We start from the raw sequence: 24897 nt of genomic DNA, 5'->3' as shown, positions 1-24897 counted from the left end.
AAAAAACTTTGGCGAAAAAAAAATAAGGGAGGATTGTGTGCTCCGGATTTAATTTTATACGCATGGATTTTCCTGATTAGAGCCGGTAAAATGCTTCTGTCGGAGCCCAACAGTTCAGATATAGGGCATATGTATAGGGAAATGCTGCAAAGTTTAAAAGGAGCGGAATATGCCTATATATATAAATTATGGAGATCCACGCTTCTTCAAGAAGGTTCGGCTGAAATCTTTAAAAGATCTAGCACATACCTGGTTTAAAATCAGGAAGCTTCTAAAAATCAGTTACTACTCTGCTATGGCACCTATTTGGGACACACCAGGTTCTCCTGAGTGGACTAAGGATGCATTAGTATTACCGCTTAAAGAAGCTGGGATTGATAGCTGGGTGAAGCTTATTCCTGACGGCTCTTTGTTATCCTGGGAACATCTTAATTCAATCACGGATAACCAGCTATCTAGATTTAAATATTTACAAATTAAAAAGCTGGTTACAGGCAACTGCTATGGATGTGGGCCACACAAATGATTTTGAGACTGCTTTAAAGACAAGACAACAGAATAAGAGGGAAGTGGCTAATTTCTACTGGCTCCTGATCGAACTGTCGGATGGTGCCTTCTCCTTTCCTTCACAGCTGTGGGGCGAGTGCTTGCCGGGTTCCGATGCAGTAACATTATGGCAAGTATCTTTTGATTTATTATACTCTACAGTTTCATCTGCAAACTTAAGAAGGAATCCCCTCTTCTCTCTTCACAGAGTATACTGGTCTCCCTTCAAGCTTTCAAAGTTTGCCAAGGGAGTGATTCCGTGTTGCCCGAAATGTCGGCAAGAGAAATTTAATTTTCTTTGGAATTTTTGAGAACTATGCAAATCTATCTCTAGATAGTAACAAATTATGTTTTTTTCTCATCTTAATGGCTCGACAATAAATATGTAAATGCTGGATTAAAAGTAATGCTCCGACATTTTTAGACTGGCTAAATTCGGTCAAGTATGTAATGAAGTTAGATATAGCATCAAGGATAAGCAGTAAGAAGATAGCCTTCTGGGCACCATACATAGAGTGGCTAGACAATCTCTAATTTGGAACTATATATGGCCAATGATTATGCACTTACATAGAATTACTCTCCCACTCGGGTCAGTGTTTCAGTATCCATATAAAGGCAAAAACTGACCATTACGAGAGGTTCTGTGTAATGAGCAAGCCATTAAGATCTGAGTTTTTCTGTTGGTGCAAACGAACTGTGGGCCGTAGAGATCAAACAAAGTAGCTCTTGATCTGTATAGTGGCGTATGAGGACAAAAAAAAAAAAGACTCATCCACCCGTGAGGGTTGTGTGTGCGACCAAGTAACGGCTCCTCAGCGGTCCTGCAGCTACCCCCAGACGGCACACAAGCGACCCCCAGCGCAGCCCTCCTACAGTCCCACAGCAACCCCAACGATGGGCCTCCCCAGGCGGGAGAGCGAGGAGAGACATTGCCCCACCGATAGGGTACCGGTCACAGCAAAGCGGTTCAACAGGGATAGTTGGTCTAGCAACACCTCTGTGAATTCTCACTTGAGACTCATCCATGGTCACGACGCAGCACACTAAAAGGAAGTGTTAGAACTCACCACAGACCATCACCGACGTCAGCCAAGGGGAAGCCATGCAAGACAGCAAGACATGGCATTGTCAGCGAACTAACGGTATACAGCGGACGTCTCCAAGCCAGCGGTTGTGTCCTGAGTCCCTCAGGTTAAATTACGGGTGTCCGCCGAGAAGGTCCTGCTGCAAGCCAAGTTCACCAGCCCATGTCTGATGTCGTCCTGCCACCTGCCTCGAGAGACTGATGGACCCTGTGGTATTTAGTTAACTGTTTGTTTCTTCCCCACAGGTTAGACTAACACTTTGTTTGTCCCTCAATAAAGTTGGGGAGGAATGTAGTGTCCTGCGAGACATGGTCTAGTGTCCCGCAGGAAGCCATCCCAGCCACTCCCTTGAGGGCTGGACACACTGCACCCCCACACCCATCCATCACGGGTGCCACGAGTGACGTGTCCCGTCAATAAAAGGGCCCGGGTGCACGTGCTCGCGGCCAGTTAGTATACCACAATCACCGGGTGTCTGCGTCAATCATTTCCATGATGTGGGCCGGAGGCCCGACACCACAGGCTTGGGCTGTGAGGGCGATAGGAGGAAATGAGGGGAGGAGACAGGAAGGAATAAGAGGGAACGGAAGGTAGTATACGCTGTAGGCAGGGCTTTAGGCAGGATGACAAAACTGGGGGTCTCTCATAGGGGCGTGGCCGATGTAATTAAGGTCGTGGCCTAAAACACTCAAGCTAAAAATCTGTACTTAGAATAGTGTGCCGCTCCGCTGGTATTTTGCTGTTTCTGTTTATTTATCCAGCTATTTAACACAACAAGTAACATTACACTTACCACAAGGCCGGACTATTGTCAATGTTTGTAAATTGCAAAAGATAAATAAGCAACAACTATTACTATTACTTCATTGTATATAATATTGAAAATGCTTCCATTCTTGTGGGCGATGTTGTGGCATAAGGTTAGAGTTGTCGACTATCAAGCTGCGAAAGCAGGTTTGAGCCTCACGTCAGCTCAACATCCTGTTTTTCAAAACATGAATATGTGCTTATGTTATGTAACTGGTGCTCATGTTTGCTCCAAGTTTGCACTATATAATACTAAAAAATTAGTCTCTTTCAAGCTAAATCAAAAGCAGTGACAGATGCTACTATTACAGAGTTAAGCTTTTTTTTTTTCCCACCCTGAAGGTAAAAATGGAGAGCCCGATAGGGACCCGTTTCAGCACCTGCTTTTGAGAACCCGGCCCACTTAAATCCCTTGTTGTAGTTAAAAAATCGGAAAGGTAAACGGGCGCAGGGTAGAGGATGTGGCGTAACGGCCAGAGCTGCCAACCTTGGAGCTGGGGGACCAGGTTAGAGACTCAGCGTCCGCTCAGCATCCTGTGATTCTGGGCAAATCGCTTAATCTCACTGTGACTACCAAAAATGAATGTGTCCTTGTGTAACCTAACTGGTGCTCATGTAAAGTGCTCCAATACCTTTCGGTCGTGTTAGCGCTATATATAACTGCCAAAAATAAAATAAAAAGGGTGAAAGGGTGAAAGGGTTGTTGTAAGGGCATGGAGTGAAAAGAAAAAAATGAGAGGTAAAGGAGATAGAGGACAAGGAGCAAGAAGGAACAGGAGAGAAGGAGATGGGTGAAAAGGGATCCACAGAAAAGTGAACTGAAAGGAAGGTGTGAGATTAAGAGGACTGGGAGCAGGGGAAAGGGAAGGAAAAGAGTGAAGGGGTGAGAGTGAAGAATGAAAAAAAGGACAGGGGTCACGAGAGATGGAAGCTAGGGAAAAGTTGAGAGGGAAGAGTGGAAGAGAGAGAAGGCCACGAAATTGATAGGAAAGAGGTACAGTACCAAAAAGGATAAGAGGACAGTAGAAGCAGTAGGAAAGGATGCGATGAAAGAGGACATACGTACCAACCATTGGCAAGTCCAGCTTATCTCAGTTACTTGAGATTTGTGGAGAGTTGCCCAGAAAGAGCCACCTTCAGGATGAGGGAACTGTGCGCGTGCAGCCGGTGTGGCTGTGAGCATCCGGTGTAAAGCCTCTGACAGTCCTGGATCTGCCTCTGCTGTGGACAGATCCGCGCTGCCTGTATGTGCATCAGGGATCTACTCTGACACATCAAAGCCATAATGTAACATCAATGACATCTGTACACATCTGCGACATGTAATGACCCTTTATTGATTACATGAGCACTTGCAACAGACAGTTAAAGTGGCACTAAAGGGATTGGATTGGCCATGCGGGACATGGAGAGACCCCTACTAAACTGGGGCAGTTGCTGCTTTCTGAGCTTTTGGCTCGCGAAGCAGCCCTGAGGGAAGGTTGTTCTCCCAGCCTGTCCATCCAGAGCCACCCAGCCAGCAACAGGCTTTCCTCTGAAACAGCCAAGAGCAGCGACGAGTTATAGGAAGCTCGTTATTCTGGACCGAATAACAAACCATGTATGAAGAGGTGCTGTTTCCTTCACAGTGCAAATGCAGATATTTACTGTAGAAGTGGCAGGGCGTACCTCCAAGGGAGGTGTTTGGGGTGTAACACCCTCCCCCCCAAAAATGTATTCTTTAGTAAATAGTTGAGTACAAAGTGTCTGTCAGATTTCATGTGGGATTTGTACATGCCCACACTGACAAAAACACACGCTCACTCTTGTCTATGTTTTTAAGATATTAGAAAACGTTGATTAGTTTGAACAATTTCTCATTTTAAGTGCTCCTAACAATCCACACCTCTCTCTTTCCACTGCCCCTTAGCCCCCCCTCATGTCCTGCTTCTCACAAAATGTGCTTTAACAAGATGTCCCAGCGTGATTGTGGGAAATCTGAAGCTCCCCACACTACCTCACCCCCTGAAGTGCAGATCAAATAACCAGTCTTCATGCTGAATCGGCAAGTGCTACTGTTATATATTTATTTAAGAGCTGAAGAACACTGAAGAAAACCTCGGTTACAGAACAACAAGCTTGCCCGCTTGCAGCTGGCAAAAGGTCACAAACTGCCTGTGACGTGCCTTAAGTACTTCCCCCAACATTCCATGTGACGTGAGAGTAAACTACCAATTAGATTACAGATTCCCAGCAAGTAAACTAGTTGGTAGATTGCAATAACCTTAAGCGGGATACAACATCTCCCTTTCATATCAAATAAACATTTGAAACACTATATATATATCTGAAGCTTATAGGTGGACATGGTTTGCATCAATACAAAATAAAGTCTTTGTATATCCTTGGAAAGCGAGATACTCTTCCAGAAGAGGTGCTTACATTCTCTTCTTGACTGTGACCCAAAACTTCATTTGCTAGTGGATTGCTGGCGCTTGAATTTTCAACTTCCACCTCGCCACCAGCGTATGCCTCACCTTGAGATGCATTGTATCTAACTCTCTCTAACGCTACATCTGACTCTGGATTTGAAGTTCGGTTGATAACACTCTCTCGAACTGAATCCTCACGCTCCATCTTCTCCCTTTGCTTGAATCTCAAATCCTTCTCTTTACTACTCAAATCATACCATACATTACTTTGTTCGTTATCTGCATTACTTCTTCTTTCTTTGTTAATTAGGTCTTTCTGCATTTCTTTTACTTTAACTACATCCGACTTGTGTCTCCAACCAAAATCTTGCAGAAGCACTGAACTGCTTGACACCTCTTTAACTTCTCTTGGCTCATAAAACTTTGACTCTCCTTTATACTTTACAAACGGTTTCTTGAGCAACACCCAGTCACCAACAATGATGTCTTTTTCAACCGCTCTGTGAACTTTATCATGATATGCTTTAGATTTGAGTTGTTGGTCTACGATCCTGTCCTTTACTTTCAGCTCTGAATCTTTCACGCCAATTCCTTTCAAATCACTATCTTTTCTTAACACGAACCTTGGTGAAATTGAAGAGACACATTGTCTGCCCCTCATGAGAAAAAATGGTGAGTACCCTGTCACACTGATAGTTGTGCCATTGTATGCTTTGACTCTTTCACGAATGAACTCCTGTACTGGATATCCTGCTGCCAACGCTAATTGTATTCCTTCCTTCAAGAATCGGTTCACCCTTTCCACTTGACCGTTAGATTTTGGCGAATAATATGGTGTTTTTTCCTGCACAATCTCATTATGTTTCAAAAATGTAACCATTTTTTCTGAGACTAATTGACTACCATTGTCTGATACCAAAATTTTTGGTAAACCTTCTATTGCAAAACAAGCCTCCAAAAATTTAATTACACAGTCTGAGTCAATAACAGATACAAATTTGTAATAGATCCATTTGCTATAATAATCGCTCAATACTATCAGAAATTTAGAATCTTGTTCTAAAACATGTAATGGACCTGCAAAATCAATGGCCACTTTAACCCATGGTGCGTTAGGAATTTGGACTAATTGCATTTCTTGCACCCTTGTCTTCCAATGCTTGTCAGATTTAAGACAAATTACACAATTATCAACAAACATGTTAACATCAGCATCTAATCCCGGCCACCAATAATGCTCCTTTAACAATTTCTTTGTCATGGTAGATCCCAAATGGCTTTTATGTGCCTTGTCAATCAACTTCCTTCTTATTTTAGTTGGCGGAACTAACACATCTCCCCTTAAAACAAAACCATGGTCAATACACAGCTCATTTGCCACCTGAAAATATGTCTTGAGATCTGATGAAAGATTTCTAATTGGTGGCCAATTGTTTACAGTATAATACTTAACCTTTATCAACACTGGATCGTTGTCTATGTTTTCCAAACATTCTGCCTCATCCCCTACCTTTAAATCATTGTTTACATCTTTTATACAAGACACAACCCATTCTGTGTTTTCCTCCACTCTTGGTTCATTAAGATTTAAAGGTAACCTAGATAAGCAGTCTGCTCTTATATTGCTTTTCCCTGAAATATGACTTATAGTGAACGTGTACTCTTGAAGCCTAGCCAAAAGTCTTACCAATCTGGCTGACAAATTTCCATTACCTCTTCCGTATCCATCCATTAAAAATGTTAAAGGCTCATGATCTGTTACAAGCTCAAATTGTTTACCCCACAAATACATTTTTAGCTTTTCTACTGCCCACACACACGAGAGCTTCCCTTTCTATAGTGCTATAGTGGACTTCTGCTTCCTGTAGTCGTCTTGAAATAAAAGCAATTGTTTGTGAATTACCTTTTACCTTTTGTGTGAAGACTGCACCAATACCAACCGAACTTGCATCCACCGTCACTATGTTGTTTCCTTCTGGATCATATGGTTTCAATGAAGGTGCAGATACAATTGCATGTTTGACTTTTCAAAAGCATCATTCTGACTCATAGACCATGCAAATTTTTCACCTTTTCGCAACAGTGTGCGCAATGGTTCAACCACTTCTGAATAATTCTCAATAAATCGTGAATAGTATTCACTTAACCCCAAGAATGATTTTAAGGATTCCTTATCATGCGGAACTGGTGCATCTTTTATAGCTCTTACTAAATCCAGTTTTGGCTTTATACCGTCTCCACTAATTATGTGGCCTAGATATTCAATTTCTGTTTGCAAAAACTTACATTTTTCTTTTGAAACCGTCATACCTCTTTCATTTAGCCTATTCAACACTGAGTCTAGAACCTTGTTATGTTCCTCAACACTACTTGCATGAATAAGTATATCATCTTGGAATTTCTGTACCCCATCAATTACTTTTAAAATGCATTCCATCAGTTTTTGAAATACACTTGATGATGACGCCAAACCAAATGGTAATCTTTTGAACCTATACGCACTTAATGGTGTGATGAATGTCGTAAAATCTTTTGACTTTTCAGATAACTTGACTTGGTGATACGCCGACTTGAGGTCAATGAGGGAAAAATATTTTGATCCATTTGTTGCCGCCAAAATTTCTTGTACTCTTGGCAATGGAAAACAATCAACCACAATATTTTTATTCAACGACCTCAAGTCCGCGCATAAACGCACCTCACCATTTTTTTTTTAATTAAAACAATTGCAGAAACCCATTCCGCCGAATCTGTTTGTTCAAATACTTCTTCCTTGACTAACTTTTCTAGAACTTTTTGTAAATCCGATTTAACTGACAAGGGAATTGATCTTACCTTGTGTTTTATCGGAATCGCACCACTCTTAAGCTTAATGTTATGTTCAAACCCATTTACACAACCAATTCTGTCTTCAAATAATGATGAATACTTGTTCAGCACCATATTTATGTTTTCTGGACAAGATACTACACTAACATCAGAAATTGAGCACACCCAATCATCATCCTAAATGATTGGGTCACTTTCACCAGGTTTGAAAATTATTCCCAAACGAGCCAAATCCCTCCAACCAACTATATTCCTTCCTCGTTCTGCAACATAAACTTTAGTAGTGATAGATCTTCCTTTGACATCTAAATCATCATAGAAATACCCCAACATGTTGATGTCAAATTCACCAAAAGCTTTGGGATTCACATCAGAAGCTAAAAGATCAACTTGTGGCCAATATTGCACATACTTTTGATCAGAAACAATCGTTATAGGTGATCCTGAATCTGCCATTATATTTAATTCAACATTACCAATGTGTGCAATACCCAATGGTCCTTTTATAGATTGATAATCATCACCCAACGTTAATATTATATTAGAACACATCTCCTCATCAAAATCTTCCACTGCATTGACTTTTACTTTTGAATATTTTTGTGCTCTGAAATTTTTACATACACCCGCAAAATGCCCTACCTTAAAACATTTCGTACACTTCTTTCCATGTGCCGGGCATTCCGCGTAATCTGCTTTGTGATTTCTGGAACCACACCTAAAACAAATAATCATGTTACTTTCTGAATTTGATGACATCTTATTCCGTCTGTCAGCAACACTTATAACTTTCTTATTATCCTGTAAGTAATAAACGCTTGACTTGGTACAGCTTTCAGTAGCAAGTACTTTTGAGCTTTCCAGAGATCTTTCAATTCCTTTTGCAATGTCAATAGTTTCTTCTAATGTTGGGTTTTTACATGCTAATAATCTTTCTTGAACTTTCTTTTCAAAACAATGGAACACGAACTGGTCACGTATATACACATCAACCATTTCATTATAGGCACACTTTGTTGCTAAAACACGCAAACACGCTATGTATTCTTCTATTGTTTCATCTTCAGACTGCTTGCGCTTAGCAAAACGATGTCTGCCTATCATTATATTTGGTTCTTCACCAAACTGTTTTTCCAATCTTTTTGTTGCTTCCTGGAATTCATCAAGTGGAATAAACTGCCCAGGTTGAGCCTCATATTCTGGTAAACTGTCGAAAATTTCCTGACCTGCTCCACCTAGTAATCCAAACATTATCGCTTTTTTCCTTTCTGGCTCATATTTTTTACCGTCAATAGCGACCAAGTAGTTTTCAAATGCCCGAAACCAATTTTTCCACCTCATAACAGGTTTTCCAGGCTCACTCAGAAATGCAGCTGGTGCACTGATATTTGAATTACTCGCCATGTTTTCCTTGCAAAACTAGAAATTTAGGAAATATAGAATAGTCATTAAATTTAATTCTCACAGAATATTATCAGATGTACTGGAAAATATTTACTCAAGTATTGTTGAATATTATTTTTGAGATAGCCAATATGTTCTCTAAATTCAATTGAATACACTTCAGGTTGTTAATCAGAGAAATTCTACATTCCAAAATGGTATTTCTCTTTCATTACCTGTTTATTCCCTCTTCAGAATGAACTGCACGCTTTTAAATATGCCTTCGCTTTCACACAGGCGTTGCGCATTCAATAATAACAACAACATCAAAAAAAATGGAGTCACGCAACGCGTTACGTAACGCGTTTGACTACGTCACCTCAATTGTTCAATCAGCTGACGATGTAACTGTCAAAAGACCAACGAACGTATGCGGCAGTTGAAACTGACAGTTGACTTCTGTTACGACGCTAATAACAGGATTTCATGTAGACGATGCCTGACAAGAAACACAAGATTGCCAACTTCAATAATTTGTATATTTTTCACACAAACGAATGACTTGTAGTAACTTGCCTCAAAGATTAAATCTGTGCGCGCCACACATGCCGTCAACTTCTATTTTCCTTCACAATCCTGCCGGTAGCCACGCTACGAATAAGTAGAACACACGCAAATTTATTAATGTATTAGACGCTCGTTGCGCAAATAATATCCTCACTTGCCTGAACGTAGAATTTCGTAGACTTCACTTCATAGAAGAAATTCACCCGACATTTTCTTAAACAATCGGGATCCCGAACTCGTCGCCATTTGAAGTGCAGATCAAATAACCAGTCTTCACGCTGAATCGGCAAGTGCTACTGTTATATATTTATTTAACAGCTGAAGAACACTGAAGAAAACCTCGGTTATAGAACAACAAGCTCGCACGCTTGCAGCTGGCAAAAGGTCACGAACTGCCTGTGACGTGCCTTAAGTACTTCCCCCAACATTCCATGTGACGTGAGAGTAAACTACCAATTAGATTACAGATACCCAGCAAGTAAACTAATTGGTAGATTGCAATAACCTTAAGCGGGATACAACACCCCCCAATCATACAGTCATGCTATGCTCCTGAGAAGTGGCTGTGCGCCAGTCCAGAGGTGAAATGGAAGTGCAGCATGGGTCTGGCATCTGTTCTTTACGCTGGGTGGATGACCCCTCTGAGCGGCCTGTGAAGGAAGATGAAGGACTCCGCAGCAGGCAAGTGCTTTTGTCGTAAGATATATTGTAATGACTACACCTTTGACTCATGCGTGTGAAGGACTCCATGAAATGAACAAACCTTCACTGAGTATTCGCACCCATCATTCCAGCCTCGATCGTGGAACACCATTTTAAAAGAATACAATGAGCGCATGGTACAGAGCACCCATGCGCTACAGTGGCACGCGGGGTGCTTTCATACTACAACTTCTCCCTCATTTTGGAGAGAACAACCACAGACAAGCATAATAACAAAAACTGGCATAATTTATAAAATCACACCACAACTTAAAATGCAACTGAGCATTAGCGATCTAATTCAAAATGTAGTCGTCAAACTTGGAAGGCAATTTCCTTAGGCGACTACCTACTCCAACATTTTGCTGAGAACCAATGACCCTTTGAACACATTTCTTTGAGCCAGGAAGAATGTCAACACTAATTGGTGGAGAGACCTACTGTGAACAAGTGATGTCCCCAGAGCTGCCGTCATTTACAGACACTGAAACACCTGAATCTGGATCCTACAACCATATGGCCCAATCACATTGTTCGAACTCCAGTTTTGTCAATTTCTTCAAGAAGCTCGCTTCAGAGCCTGAAAGACACACAAGCGACCTCTTATTCCACCAGCCCTTTTTCCCGAGGAGTGCTGAGCCTTTGCTCACATTTGTCACTTGAACTGGAGAGGAAAACTTCAACAAACCTTTAGAGACCTTTTTTAGATTTTTAATAAGGACCCAATCATTTATTCCCAGATTCCCAGATCCATATTTTTAAAACTTTTGCCATCATACAGCCTCAAATTCAAGGCATGCTGTTTCTGCATCACCTGACGTTTACTCTCACTACTTGCACTCTCAATACGATGTTTGTTCTGCAACCATTCAGGACATAGGTCCGCGTGTACTTTCCTTCCCCTTAAGACTGTAAAAGGTGGCACCCCAGTTGTGCAATAAAGCGAAATGTTATATGACCACACATTGGCATGAACAAACTCTTTCACATCCTGGGATGACAACAGAGCTACTTGTATCCCTTCCTTCACTAATCTGGTTGCCTTATCAACCAACCTGTTGGAAGACGGAGAATACAAGGCAACTTTGAAATGTTTTACATTGTTGGCTGCCAAAAATGTGCACATTTTGTGAGATACAAAGTGTGTGTCATTGTCCGTTACGATCACGGAAGGTGACCCTTCAGTTGCAAACACCCTATTTAAAAAATTGATAGCATTGTCAGTGCTAGGTGCATCAAAAACATATGAAATAACCATGATAATCAATCAACAAAATAAGAAATTTGATGTTACCAGGCAAATATATAATAAGGACTTGAAAAATCCAACCCAACCTTGCTTCCAGGTTTGTCCGGAAAAGGAATAGGTTGAAGGGGAGTATCCATTAACTTCCACTTTTTGTCAGATACAAGACATTCAGCACATGAGTCTACCCAAAATTTAACCAGATTTTCTAAAGAAGGCCACCAATAATACAACTTAATAAGTTGAGATGTCTTAGAAATACCTAAGTGGTCGCGATGGCCGGACTTGCTAATGTCTATTCTGAGACTTTCTGGAGGGAAGAACAAGTCGTGACGCATCATCATCTCATTGACAAGAGATAATTCAGAAGCCACCATCAAAAAAGCCCTTATTTCACTAGTCAACTTTCTACTCTCCGGCCTTCCCTTTACAATTAACTCTTTGACTTGCTTGAGATTTGCTGCCTTGTCATAAGTTGCCAACCATGATTGCTCAGTTACAGCAGCACTCTCCTTGTCTGCATCCACAGGTGACGCTACGTATTCGGTTCCTCAACATCAACGGTATTACACTCGTCAGACAAGGCCATACGTGATTAGCAGTCCACCCTGAAATTTTTCCCTCCAGATATATGCTTAATGGAAAAGTGAAGCTCTTGCAGTTTTGACTACAACCTCACAAGCCTAGCTGACGCCTTTACCAAACCAGATCCACTCAGGATGTGCATAAGAGGTTTGTGGTCTGTAAACAACTTCAAACTCATAACCACAGATGTAACTCCTAAACTTGTCAATCACCCACACACAAGCCAAAGCCTTAAGTTCAGTTGTGCTATAATGTGTTTCAGACTGTCTAAACATCCTGGAGACAAAGGCTATGGTATTTTCCTTACCAGCAACCCACTGCCCCAGAACTGCTCCTAATCCAGTGAGACTTGCATCCACCATGAGGAAGCATTTACAGTTACCCTGAAAGGCATGCAAAGCAGGTGTTTCAACAATTAGTTTCTTGACTTGGGCAAAGGTCTGAGTAATTTCATCAGACCAAACAAACTTTGAGAACTTCCGCAACATGGCACATACGGGTTCAACAGTTTGAGCGTAACCTTTTACAAACCGCGCATAGTACTCTGCTAATACCAAGAAGCATTGAAAATGCAATAGGTCTCGCCCTCATTTAAGTTAAAGCAATTCTGTTTGTAATTAGGTGGCTTTTTAGCTTTGATTTTATTAGTGTTTTTCAAACTTTCATGTACATAACATGCCTATGTAAGCCTATATGTATATGTATATGTATACATGCATTTATATTTATATAGATATGCAGATGTGTATATATATGTTTATATATGTATGTATGTATATATATATTCACTTAAAAAAAACATAGGTTTCACACATGTTATAGTTAGGTGGATATTTCACTCGTAAAAAACCCATGAAATTCCCCCGTTATAGTTAGTTCAGATAACTATAACTCGCGCGCCCACAATCCACTGCTCATGACGTCACATATTACATCACTCATGACATGGTTAGTGGCATCACTCATGACATCACTGATGACATCATCCTTGTGATAGAGTGGCGGTCGCGCGAGTTATAGTTATCTGAACTAACTATAACGGGGGAATTTCATTGGTTTTTTACGAGTGAAATATCCACCTAACTATAACATGTGTGAAACCTATGGTTTTTTAAGTGAATTTGCAAGGTTTTTTAAATGCTAATTCCTAACTATAACGTGTGTGAAACCTATGGTTTTTTCAGTGAATTTGTACGGTTTTTTAAATGCTAAGTCCTGTATGTATTATTATATTTTTTATATATTTATTTTACAATAAACTACGTATTAAATTTTTATTTTTTTTATGGTTTTTCACCGTGCGCGCACCCCGCGATATTTAAAAAAAGATCATTAAAATGTTTTTTCTGCCTTCGGGGTCCTTCAGGGACCCCCTGACAAAGGCTAGGGGGTCAGGAACTCTCTACCCTGCCCCCTTTCCACGTTCGCCACCTTCCTTTTTCACTCTCGCACTGAAAACAAACAAAATGGCGGCCGACACTTCCTGATTTCGACCGATTCGAACGTTCACTGACATGTAACCACCAATCAGAATTACGCTCGTGCACGTTAGGGTGCGCGCACCGTGCGCGCACGGTGCGCGGCTATAGATATTTATGTGCTTTAACTGCAATTTTCTCAGGAGCTACTGAACAGATTGACTCCATATATGCAAAAGGCACATCCCTGACCTGAGGACTACCTCTCTGCCAAATTTCAAGTAATTCTGTTCAGCCGTTCGGGCTGTACCTTCGACGAAAGGTCCTATGGGAAAATGCATGGGCAAAACACGTTTTGGGACCCCCCTTTTTTCTCGGCCCCCGCTTGACGAATCCCCCCGAGACTTTCAGGGTAGGAGCTGAGCGGAGCGCCCCATTAGTTTTGAAATTTCGCGAAGATTCATCAACCGGCGCCAAAGTTATTCAAAATAGAATTTTGAGATTTCCTATGGAAACACGGTCCTATCTATAACTATCTACTGGCGACCGCCAGTAGATAATACATATACATATATATAAATGCATATGTGCGCGTAAAGAGGTAGAGAGGTAGAGGTAGAGAGGTAGAGATGTAGAGAGTAGTAGAGAGAGGCAGAGAGAGAAGTAAAGAGAGGTAGAGTAGAGATTGAGTAGTAGAGAGTGAGTAGTAGAGAGTAGAGAGTGAGTAGTAGAGAGTAGAGAGTGAGTAGTAGAGTGAGTAGAGAGTAGTAGAGTGAGTTGTAGAGTGTAGTAGAGAGTAGTAGAGAGTGAGTAGTAGAGAGTGAGTAGTATAGAGTAGTAGAGAGTGAGTTGTAGAGAGTAGGAGAGAGTAGTAGCGAGTGAGTAGTAGGGAGTACTAGAGAGTAGTAGAGAGTGAGTAGTAGAGAGTGAGTAGTAGGGAGTACTAGAGAGTAGAAGAGAGTAGTAGAGAGTGAGTAGTAGAGAGTAGTAGAGTGAGAAATAGAGAGTAGTAGAGAGAGTAGTAGAGAGTGAGTAGTAGAAAGTGAGTAGTAGAGTAGTAGAATGAGTAGAGAGTAGTAGAGAGTGAGTAGTAGAGAGTGAGTAGTACAGAGTAGAGAGTAGTAGAGAGTGAGTAGTAGAGAGTGAGTAGTAGAGAGTGAGTAGTAGAGAGTGAGTAGAGAGTAGTAGAGAGTGAGTAGAGAGTAGAGAGTAGTAGAGAGTAGTAGAGATTGAGTAGTAGAGAGTGAGTAGTAGAATAGTAGAATGAGTAGAGAGTAGTAGAGAGTGAGTAGTAGAGAGTGAGCAGTACAGAGTAGAGAGTAGTAGAGAGTGAGTAGTAGAGAGTAGTAGAGAGTGAGTAGTAGAGAGTAGTAGAGATTAGTAGTGAGTGAGTATTAGAGAGAGAGTAGTAGAGAGTAGTAGAGAGTGAGTAGTAGAGAGTAGTAGAGAGTGAGCAGTAGAGAGTGAGTAGAGAGTAGTAGATAGTAGAGAGTGAGTAGTAGAGAGTTATTGAATGACGTCCTCTGGAACTCTGATTACTATTTGATTGTGATGGACATTTGCTCTCTTTACACCTCTATTAACCATCAAGATGGATTACATGCTATTCAACATTATTTATCCGATAGAGACATTAGATATATTGAGCATAGTAAGATGTTGGTTAAAATGATTGAGATATGCGTATGTAATAACTATTTCCTCTTCAACAATGAGGTTTTTCAACAATTGTGAGGCGTGGCTATGGGAGCTTGCTTCTCCCCCAGCTACGAGTGTTTACACGTGGGCTGGTGGGAGGAGCATGTCCTCGGCCGCGTCATTGCTATAACTGATTATCGAGGAAATGGCATTGTTCATATGTGGCGTTTCATAGATGATGTATTTTTAATATGGCATGGATCTAGGGAAACTGCCGAAAAATGTGTTGCTGACATCAATATTAATAAGCTTAATTTGGAATTCACTGCTACAATTAGCAATGAAAGAGTAGAATTCCTGGATGTTGAAATTTATGCCGTTGAGAACAAAATTCAGACTAGATTACACAGAAAGTCCACAGCAGGCAATTCGATTCTGCATGCTTCAAGTTCCCATCCCCGACACCTCATTAAAAGCATCCCCTATGGGGAGTTTTTAAGGATTTATAGAATCTGTAGCAGAGAAACAGATCTCAATAATTGTCTAAATGAATCTTTTCAAAGATTTTTAGCTCGTGGCTATAAAAGGGATGATTTACAAAATGCTATGAATAAATTGAGTATAATCACTAATGAGTTCCCACAGGTCTCTAACACTAAGGTTGCTATTCCAGTTGGAGATAGATTATCACACAAAGAAGATACGGCTATTAGACTGATTACTACTTATAGTTGTCATAAGAAGAAAGTTAGGAATATCTTGAAGTCAAACTGGCCTATCTTAAAAACTGATATTACCCTTGCACCCTTACTCAGTGATATACCTGCTATAACTTTTAGAAGGGCACCCTCAATGAGGGATGCCTTGGTTAAGACCAGTCCAGAAATAACTAAATTCTCTAATTGACTCTCTAATCGATCAGGATTTTTTAAATGTAGTTCTTGCAGGGCCTGAAAATTCGAAGTGAATACTTCGGAATACTGTGATGCTTTTACTCAAAATGCATGCAAGATTAAGGGTCTATTTACATGTGAAACAGATTATGCTGTTTATGTGCTCCAATGTACTTGCCATCTTCGTTACATTGGGAGCACTACGCTCCAAGTCTTTAATCGAATCTTACAGCATCTGAGAGCTATTGTCAATTCCGACTCCAGCTACCCCGTGGCGCGTCATTTCAAATTGGTCCATCAAAATAATCTTAAAATTTAAGTTATTTTGTTATTGACGCAGTTCCATCCTCTAAAAGAGGAGGAGACAGAGAGAGAAAACTTAGACAGTTGGAAAGCCATTATATTTTACTTCTGGACACTAAGATTCCTAATGGTCTCAATACTGGGGAAGACCTCTATATAGGGTCTTTTGGAGGTTCTGGTAGGATCTTTTTAAGAATATTTTTATTTATAAATATGTTTTTACATTATCTGATCCTTCAATGGGGCAGGCGTGTCCCATTACCCTTTTACAGCCCTTGCACACTACACAAGCTTGCTAATGAATGAACTGTTGTTGATTGTTACTGCTATTTGTTTATATTGATTGGATCTTAAATCTTTTTTCTGCTATATTGAATTTCTTTTATGCCTTGTTCTTTGTCGTATTTTTAGCTGGTTTTACTCTTTGGTTTTACCGGTTTTAATTCGGTTGAGACGAGGTGTGGGGATTGGGTAATTATTTATTTGGCAGAGATCGGATTTAATTTATGGTATCGGTTTGCTCAATTTACCTATTTAACAGGATTTATTGTTAATTTCTTCATCCTGCTGTTCTTTTATGATAGGTTGTTATGATTAAATGATCACATTGAAAAAGCCTTTCTAACTATCTGCTTCAAGAAAACAGAATAAAAAAAATGTATTTAATTTTGTTACACATATGATTACTAGTGTTAACGATTTGGAATTCATTTTAGAGAATTGTTTGCACTTTTGCATTTGATACTTTTGCACTTTGCCTTCTTGAGGTGTCCATCTTTATATATTTTTTAATCGATTATTAGTTAATACTCGATTATCATTGCACTTTTGCACAAATTTTTATTACAGTGTATTGTTTTGCTCCTAGTATTTTGACCCGTATTTATGATATTCACTGACAGTTACAAAAATATCTTGACTTTATTTATCATAGGCAATCTATGGGCACTTGCCCTGTATTGGTCTAGCACCCTCTATGAATTTTTACTGAATTTTTGTGATAATATTTATTTATATTTATATATTTATATTTTTTATTTCAATGTACTTACATTTTAATAATTTTTAAATTCTGTATTAGAATGGTCTTGACTTTATATTTTGCCTTTCTATGATAGTAGGAATCCTATTCCAGGTTCACGTTTTCTATGTCAGTATTTCTTCCATTTCCACTACTTAGTGGGTGGTGCATTTGGAGCAAACTTCACTGTATTTACACTCTATGGTCTTTGCTCATGTCATGTGATCAAGACCGGGTTTCCCGGTCGAAACGCGTCATGTTGCTGTCACCTAAGGATTAAAGCACTTTATTCTTTTATCACGGAGTGGTCTGTTCCTGATTCATGCATGAGCCGCATGGGTTTTGGACTATGGAATTGATACATATATATAAATGCATATATATATATATATATGAAAGCCAAAATCCTGGAACGATCCTTAATGGGATCCAAAAAGCAGGTACGGATCACAACGTGGAAGATAAATTCTTTTTTATTGAGTTTGCAGATTAAAGTGCATAGTGCATGGAAATATCACGCAAGTGCTCAGCCTGACGCGTTTCGACTGCCCCACGGCAGTCTTGATCACATGACGCGCAGGACCAATCAGTGACTATATATAAGGTGACTAATAACAAAACCGCTTAGATAATTGCCAACATAGTTTACGAATTAACATAAACATAGGACTGCGATTTTTAAAATTATACAAATATTTTCCTAAGTGATTGCACATTAGCAAATCATTACATAATGAATAAAATTACCACAGTGATAGGCATGGGAATCTAATTGTCAAATAAGAACATAGTGTTCCTATAAGTTCTTTTAAAATTTAGAACATCACCATTTTGGCATTTGACATAAGATGCATAGTTTTGTTTTCAACAGTTGTAAACAATCTAAATACTCAATAAGAACATAGTGTTCATTTACGACAATTCACAACTATAAAGCATCACATAGGTAGGAACCACCCTATCTGTTGTCGATAATTATATATTCAAGCATAATGCATTTTTGTTAACATGTAATGACTGGCAAAATTGTCTATGTGCAAATTTACTTCTTTGATACAGTTTTATACACAAGTCCATTAAAATATTTGGCATGTTCTTCGGTCGTTCTAACAAAAGTGCAAAATTGTGCAAATAAAGTGCTAATATTAAAGTGCATAATCATAGTGAACTTATACATATAAAGAGTAATAAGTATAAAATACATAGCAGCTTATAGTAGACGTTTTAAGAGTTTTTCCACGTTTCAGATAATTTGAAATATAATGTTCATACAGATATACGCGTCATCTTCTTCAAAACTGTTTCTTGTTACTAGCATCTAATGATACAAGGAAATCAAATATTTTTCGGTTAGGATTGAACACAGACCTAAAATGTTTATATTACTATATAGTCATATAGTCATGTAATAACATATAGGTCTGAATAAAACCAATAGTTAGCAGCCAAAAAATCACACATAATTGTACATCTTAAAATGATGTTTTAAAAATAGGTAAAATCTAAGAGCTTAAAACCAACAATAAAATCCCACAAAAACCAAATAAAATCTAGAAACCCAGATAAAATATGGTAAAATTAGGGATAAAACGCCAGTCTAAAAGCAAACCAGGAACTCACCAAATCCTCAACATTATTGAATTAAAATAATTCATTATAAAAAGTTGTGCAAATCTTCATTGTTATTAAGACCATTTGGCATCTTGGTGTCTAATAACATGATAAATTCAGACTCCACTTGTCTCAGCCTTTTCTCCCTATTTCCCCCTCTGATGTTTTTGGGTATCGCACTAATGACGTAGTAACTGAGGTCATTGAGGTTATTCTTGTGTACTAACTTTAAATGTCGTGCTACAGGATAGGTGGGATCGGAATTAACCACAGCTCTAAGGTGTTGTAAAATCCTGTTAAAAACTTGCAACTTAGTACTGCCCACATATAGTAGATGGCAAGTGCATTCCAAAATATAGATTGCATATTCAGTTCTGCAAGTAAAATGTCCTTTTAATTTAACTGGATTGGGACTAAAAGCTGTGACATATTCTGATACATTTTTTCCGAACTTACACGCGCGACAAGAGTTACACTTAAAAAAACCATGCCTAGCTGTTAGCCATGTATTGGAAGTCATCACCTCAGGACTATTTTTGACTAGAGCATCCCTCATTGAGGGGGCCCTTCTAAATGTCAATAGGGGGAGTTCTGGCAGAATTTGCGACATAGTAATGTCTGTCCGAATTATTGGCCAATTCTTGTATAAAATTCTGCGAATCTGTCTCTCTTGTGTGCAATAATTAGTTATCAATCTGATGTTGCTTATAGATTCCGAAATAGTGGAGTCAATATCATTAGTACTCAGCCTTGATGGTTCTTGGGCCTCGTGAACAATGTGCTGATGAGCAACCAGGGCTGTGCTATTTGCCTTGTCTCGAGCTATGTGCAAATCAGAAGCCTTATAACCCCTGTTTAAGAATCTTTCAAACGTATCATTTTGACAGGTTTTTAGATCTTCCTCATGGCTGCAAATCCGTTTAGTTTTTAAAAATTCCCCATAGGGGGATACTACGAATGAGATGGCGAGGGTGAGAACTCTTAGCATGCAGTACAGAGTTCCCGGCTTTTTTTCTGTGCAATTTAGTGTGTAATGTGCCCTCTCTAATAAAGATTTCAACGTCCAGGAATTGTACTTTAGTTTTACTTATATCTGAAGTGAACTTAAGATTCAGTGTATTTTTGTTAATTTCTTCCACAAAGTTATTGGCTGACTCGATGGTACCTTGCCAAATTAAACAAACGTCATCGATGAATCTCCACCAATGGAGCACATGTTGTTCAAATATAACCTTGTGGGTGACCTTTAAAACATGCTCCTCCCACTAGCCCACGTGCAAACACGCGTAATTCGGGGAGAAGCATGCTCCCATGGCCACGCCGCGCAGTTGTTGGAAAACTTCCTTATTGAATAAAAAATAGTTATTGGTCAAACAAGTGGTAATCATTTTCACAATCATTTTGTTATGTTCATACATGTGTATACTTCTTTTGTCTAAATAAAAGCGAACTGCATTTGTACCATCACTGTGGTTAATGCTGGTATACAATGAACAAATGTCCATCACTATTAGGTAACAATCATTCTCCCATTTGACATTTTTCAATTTAGTTAGAAAGTGTCCAGTATCCCTTATGTAAGACGGCAGACTTTCCACAAATTCATGTAGAAAGTAGTCTACATATTTCGACATAGCTTCTAGTAGACTCTTTTGTGCTGATATGATTGGTCTGCCTGGAACTGGTGTTATATTCTTATGCACTTTAGGGATAAAATATAAAATGGGGGTCATAGGATGGTCATTCTTTAAAAAAATGTATTCATTTTTAGTTAGTAATCCCACTCGTTTCCATTGCAATAGTTCGGCAAATACATTATCCTTTATTTGGCGCAATTCCTGGAAGCTAGCTTTCTTATAACAACTGGCATCACTAAGATGATGCCATGCTTCCTCCATATAGAGAGATCTGGGCCACAAAACAATATTACCGCCCTTGTCAGCTTTATTGATAATGACTTCCGTATGTTTCTGCAGTTTGTGGATGAGTTTATTATATTGTAGTTCAGAATAATTGTAGCGTCTTTTCTGTTTAAAAACATTGCAATTCAATTTTTTAAGATCTTCAATCATGCAGTCACTAAACACATCGATCGCATCCCGTGGCATCATGGGGATAAATGTTGACGGAGGCTTAAATGGACTAATCGCTGGAATATTACACATGATACCTGTTTCACTGAGATCTTCCTGTGTAGAATTCCCTATAGGATTGTTGTCATTTGCCAGAGAGTGTACTGCTAACATCGTGCTTACATCCGAAGCTTGCAGATTTGAATGTAATCCTTGCAGTGATCTAGTTTGTGCTGCAATATTCACTGCGCTTTTGAGTTGGAAATGTTTTTTCAACTTTAACTTACGGATGAATTTGAAAACATCCACTCTCGTTTGTGTATATTTAAAGCAGTTCGATGGACAAAAAGATAAACCTAAAGCTAACAACTGCTGTTCAGCAATTGATAAAGTTATTTCTGATAAATTAATCACAGTATTGTCCACAACATCAACATTTACCTTATTTATTTTCGGTTGCTGTAATTCTTCTTGCCTCTTCCTCTGTAGTTTGCTTTTCCGCCTCTGTTTCCTCCGTTGGTTTTTTCTATTCTTGACCCATTGTTTGGTTGCGTGGTCTCAGAGTTTGCCGGCGGTCTTCGACTAAAAAAGATAACTCTTCCCCTGGTGCAAAATTGGTGGGAATTTGCGAAGTTTTGCGACCCATGTTGTCGTCTGATCCAATGCTACTATCCACACTGCTTGATTCTACTGAGGAAAAATTGTCATCGTTAACTTGCATGTGAGAAGTCGATGCTCTGGTGATATCACTTTCATCACTAATAAGTGCTCGGCGTTTTATATTGTCGAATTTTTTCGAGAAAGTGAACACTCGCCCAGTCTCGTAGTCTTTTTTGTCCCTTGCAAATTCATAGATTTTCCTTTCTTTTATCGTTTCCTCATGTTTGTTCAGTCTGGATTGTATTTCTTCGCGTCCTTTCTTATTTGTTCCTTGTTTTCATTTTTTTCCAATAGAACATTGACTTCCTCTATTTCTTTCAGTATTTTTTCTCTGTCAATTTCAGCGTATTTTATTAGAATTAATACCATATTCATAGAGGCATCTAGATTCTTTGTTGCCCACTCCTTCAACATCATAGGGTTGGGATTTTCAAATGAGGGCGCAATCATTATTCTCAATCGTCGTGGAACTCTCCCAACCTCTTTATACTTTTCCAACGATTTTCTTTCCCACCATTTGGTCATTTCGGTACGGTGGAGTTTTTCTAGTTTTTTTAGCAAGGATTTGACATCATTACTGTGACTCAGATTGGTGTCTTGAGTGGTGCGTGTTTCTTCTGCTCTTGAAACATTAGAAAACAAAGCGTCTGCTGCTGTTTCACGGTCCTTCAGCACATCCGCTGACGATAACATGATTAGATAATCTGCATACACTGACCAATTGTCCAAACCTGTGCTTTTCGTTAAATGAACAGTACTGTTTCCACTGTCTCCCCACCTGCAATGCCTGCCTAGTCAGCCCGCTGAACAGCTTACCGTACGGGTTGAACAGTCCGGTACCTTTAGTGTCCTCCGGCGCCTCGGGTCCTTATGAGCAAATCCTCACGGCAGCCAAGCTCAGATCCGACTTTCAGCATGGAAGGTGCAGGGGGCTGGTCGGCAAATACCCGTTCTGGGTTACACAACAAGTTCACTTCCGTGATGCCGACTGTGAGTCCACCAGCCACAAAATGGAGAGAGGGTCCGTAATGTCGAAGACAGCCGTACTTCGTCCGAATTACAAGAAAGCCAAAATCCTGGAACGATCCTTAATGGGATCCAAAAAGCAGGTACGGACCACAACGTGGAAGATAAATTCTTTTGTATTGAGTTTGCAGATTAAAATGCATAGTGCATGGAAATATGTGGGGATTGGGTAACTATTTATTTGGCAGAGATCGGATTTAATTTATGGTATCGGTTTGTTCAATTTACCTATTTAACAGGATTTATTGTTAATTTCTTGATCCTGCTGTTCTTTTATGATAGGTTGTTATGATTAAATGATCACATTGAAAAAGCCTTTCTAACTATCTGCTTCAAGAAATCAGAATGAAAAAAATGTATTTAATTTTGTTACACATATGATTACTAATGTTAACGATTTGGAATTCATTTTAGAGAATTGTTTGCACTTTTGCATTTGATACTTTTGCACTTTGCCTTCTTGAGGTGTCCATCTTTATATATTTTTTAATCGATTATTAGTTAATACTCGATTATCATTGCACTTTTGCACAAATTTTTATTACAGTGTATTGTTTTGCTCCTAGTATTTTGACCCGTATTTATGATATTCACTGACAGTTACAAAAATATCTTGACTTTATTTATCATAGGCAATCTATGGGCACTTGCCCTGTATTGGTCTAGCACCCTCTATGAATTTTTACTGAATTTTTGTGATAATATTTATTTATATTTATATATTTATATTTTTTATTTCAATGTACTTACATTTTAATAATTTTTAAATTCTGTATTAGAATGGTCTTGACTTTATATTTTGCCTTTCTATGATAGTAGGAATCCTATTCCAGGTTCACGTTTTCTATGTCAGTATTTCTTCCATTTCCACTACTTAGTGGGTGGTGCATTGGGAGCAAACTTCACTGTATTTCAACTCTATGGTCTTTGCTCATGTCATGTGATCAAGACCGGGTTTCCCGGTCGAAACGCGTCATGTTGCTGTCACCTAAGGATTAAAGCACTTTATTCTTTTATCACGGAGTGGTCTGTTCCTGATTCATGCATGATCCGCATGGGTTTTGGACTATGGAATTGATACATATATATAAATGCATATATATATATATATATATGAAAGCCAAAATCCTGGAACGATCCTTAATGGGATCCAAAAAGCAGGTACGGACCACAACGTGGAAGATAAATTCTTTTTTATTGAGTTTGCAAATTAAAGTGCATAGTGCATGGAAATATCACGCAAGTGCTCAGCCTGACGCGTTTCGACTGCCCCACGGCAGTCTTGATCACATGACGCGCAGGACCAATCAGTGACTATATATAAGGTGACTAATAACAAAACCGCTTAGATAATTGCCAACATAGTTTACGAATTAACATAAACATAGGACTGCGATTTTTAAAATTATACAAATATTTTCCTAAGTGATTGCACATTAGCCGATCATTACATAATGAATAAAATCACCACAGTGATAGGCATGGGAATCTAATTGTCAAATAAGAACATAGTGTTCCTATAAGTTCTTTTAAAATTTAGAACATCATCATTTTGGCATTTGACATAAGATGCATAGTTTTGTTTTCAACAGTTGTAAACAATCTAAATACTCAATATATATATATATATGCATATGTGTGCGCGTAGAGAGGTAGAGAGATGTAGAGAGGGGTAGAGATGTAGAGAGGTAGAGAGGGGTAGAGAGGTAGAGAGGGGTAGAGAGGTAGAGAGTAGTAGGGAGAGGCAGAGAGAGAAGTAAAGAGAGGTAGAGTAGAGAGCAGAGAGTTGGTAGTAGAGAGTGAGTAGTTGAGAGTAGAGAGTGAGTAGTAGAGAGTAGACAGTGAGTACTAGAGAGTAGTAGAGAGTGAGTAGGGAGTAGTAGAGAGTGGGTATTAGAGAGTAGTAGAGAATGAGTAGTAGAGAGTGAGTAGTAGAGTGTAGTAGAGAGTAGTAGAGAGTGAGTAGTAGAGAGTGAGTAGTAGAGAGTGAGGAGAGAGTAGTAGAGAGTGAGTAGTAGAGAGTAGGAGAGAGTAGTAGAGAGTGAGTAGTAGGGAGTACTAGAGAGTCGAAGAGAGTAGTAGAGAGTGAGG

At 39.3% G+C, this 24897-nt stretch overlaps 1 protein-coding gene and 1 long non-coding RNA gene across 4 annotated transcripts in view; one reads left to right on the top strand and one right to left on the bottom strand.

The window, feature by feature from the left end:
• The window catches only part of LOC146870933 (uncharacterized), a 144942-nt gene extending 136541 nt beyond the window's left edge, over positions 1-8401 (bottom strand). The window contains exon 1 of the long non-coding RNA XR_014979835.1: positions 8324-8401. This is a non-coding gene — a long non-coding RNA (uncharacterized LOC146870933). The remainder of the gene's footprint in view (positions 1-8323) is intronic.
• The window catches only part of FMNL1 (formin like 1), a 1060054-nt gene that overhangs the window by 421885 nt on the left and 613272 nt on the right, over positions 1-24897 (top strand). The window lies entirely within an intron of this gene.

This window comes from Triturus cristatus, chromosome 1_1, assembly GCF_964204655.1.
Source record: "Triturus cristatus chromosome 1_1, aTriCri1.1, whole genome shotgun sequence".
Taxonomy (NCBI): domain Eukaryota; kingdom Metazoa; phylum Chordata; class Amphibia; order Caudata; family Salamandridae; genus Triturus; species Triturus cristatus.
Note: the sequence above shows the minus strand (reverse complement) of the source record. Positions and strands in the feature narration are given on the sequence as shown.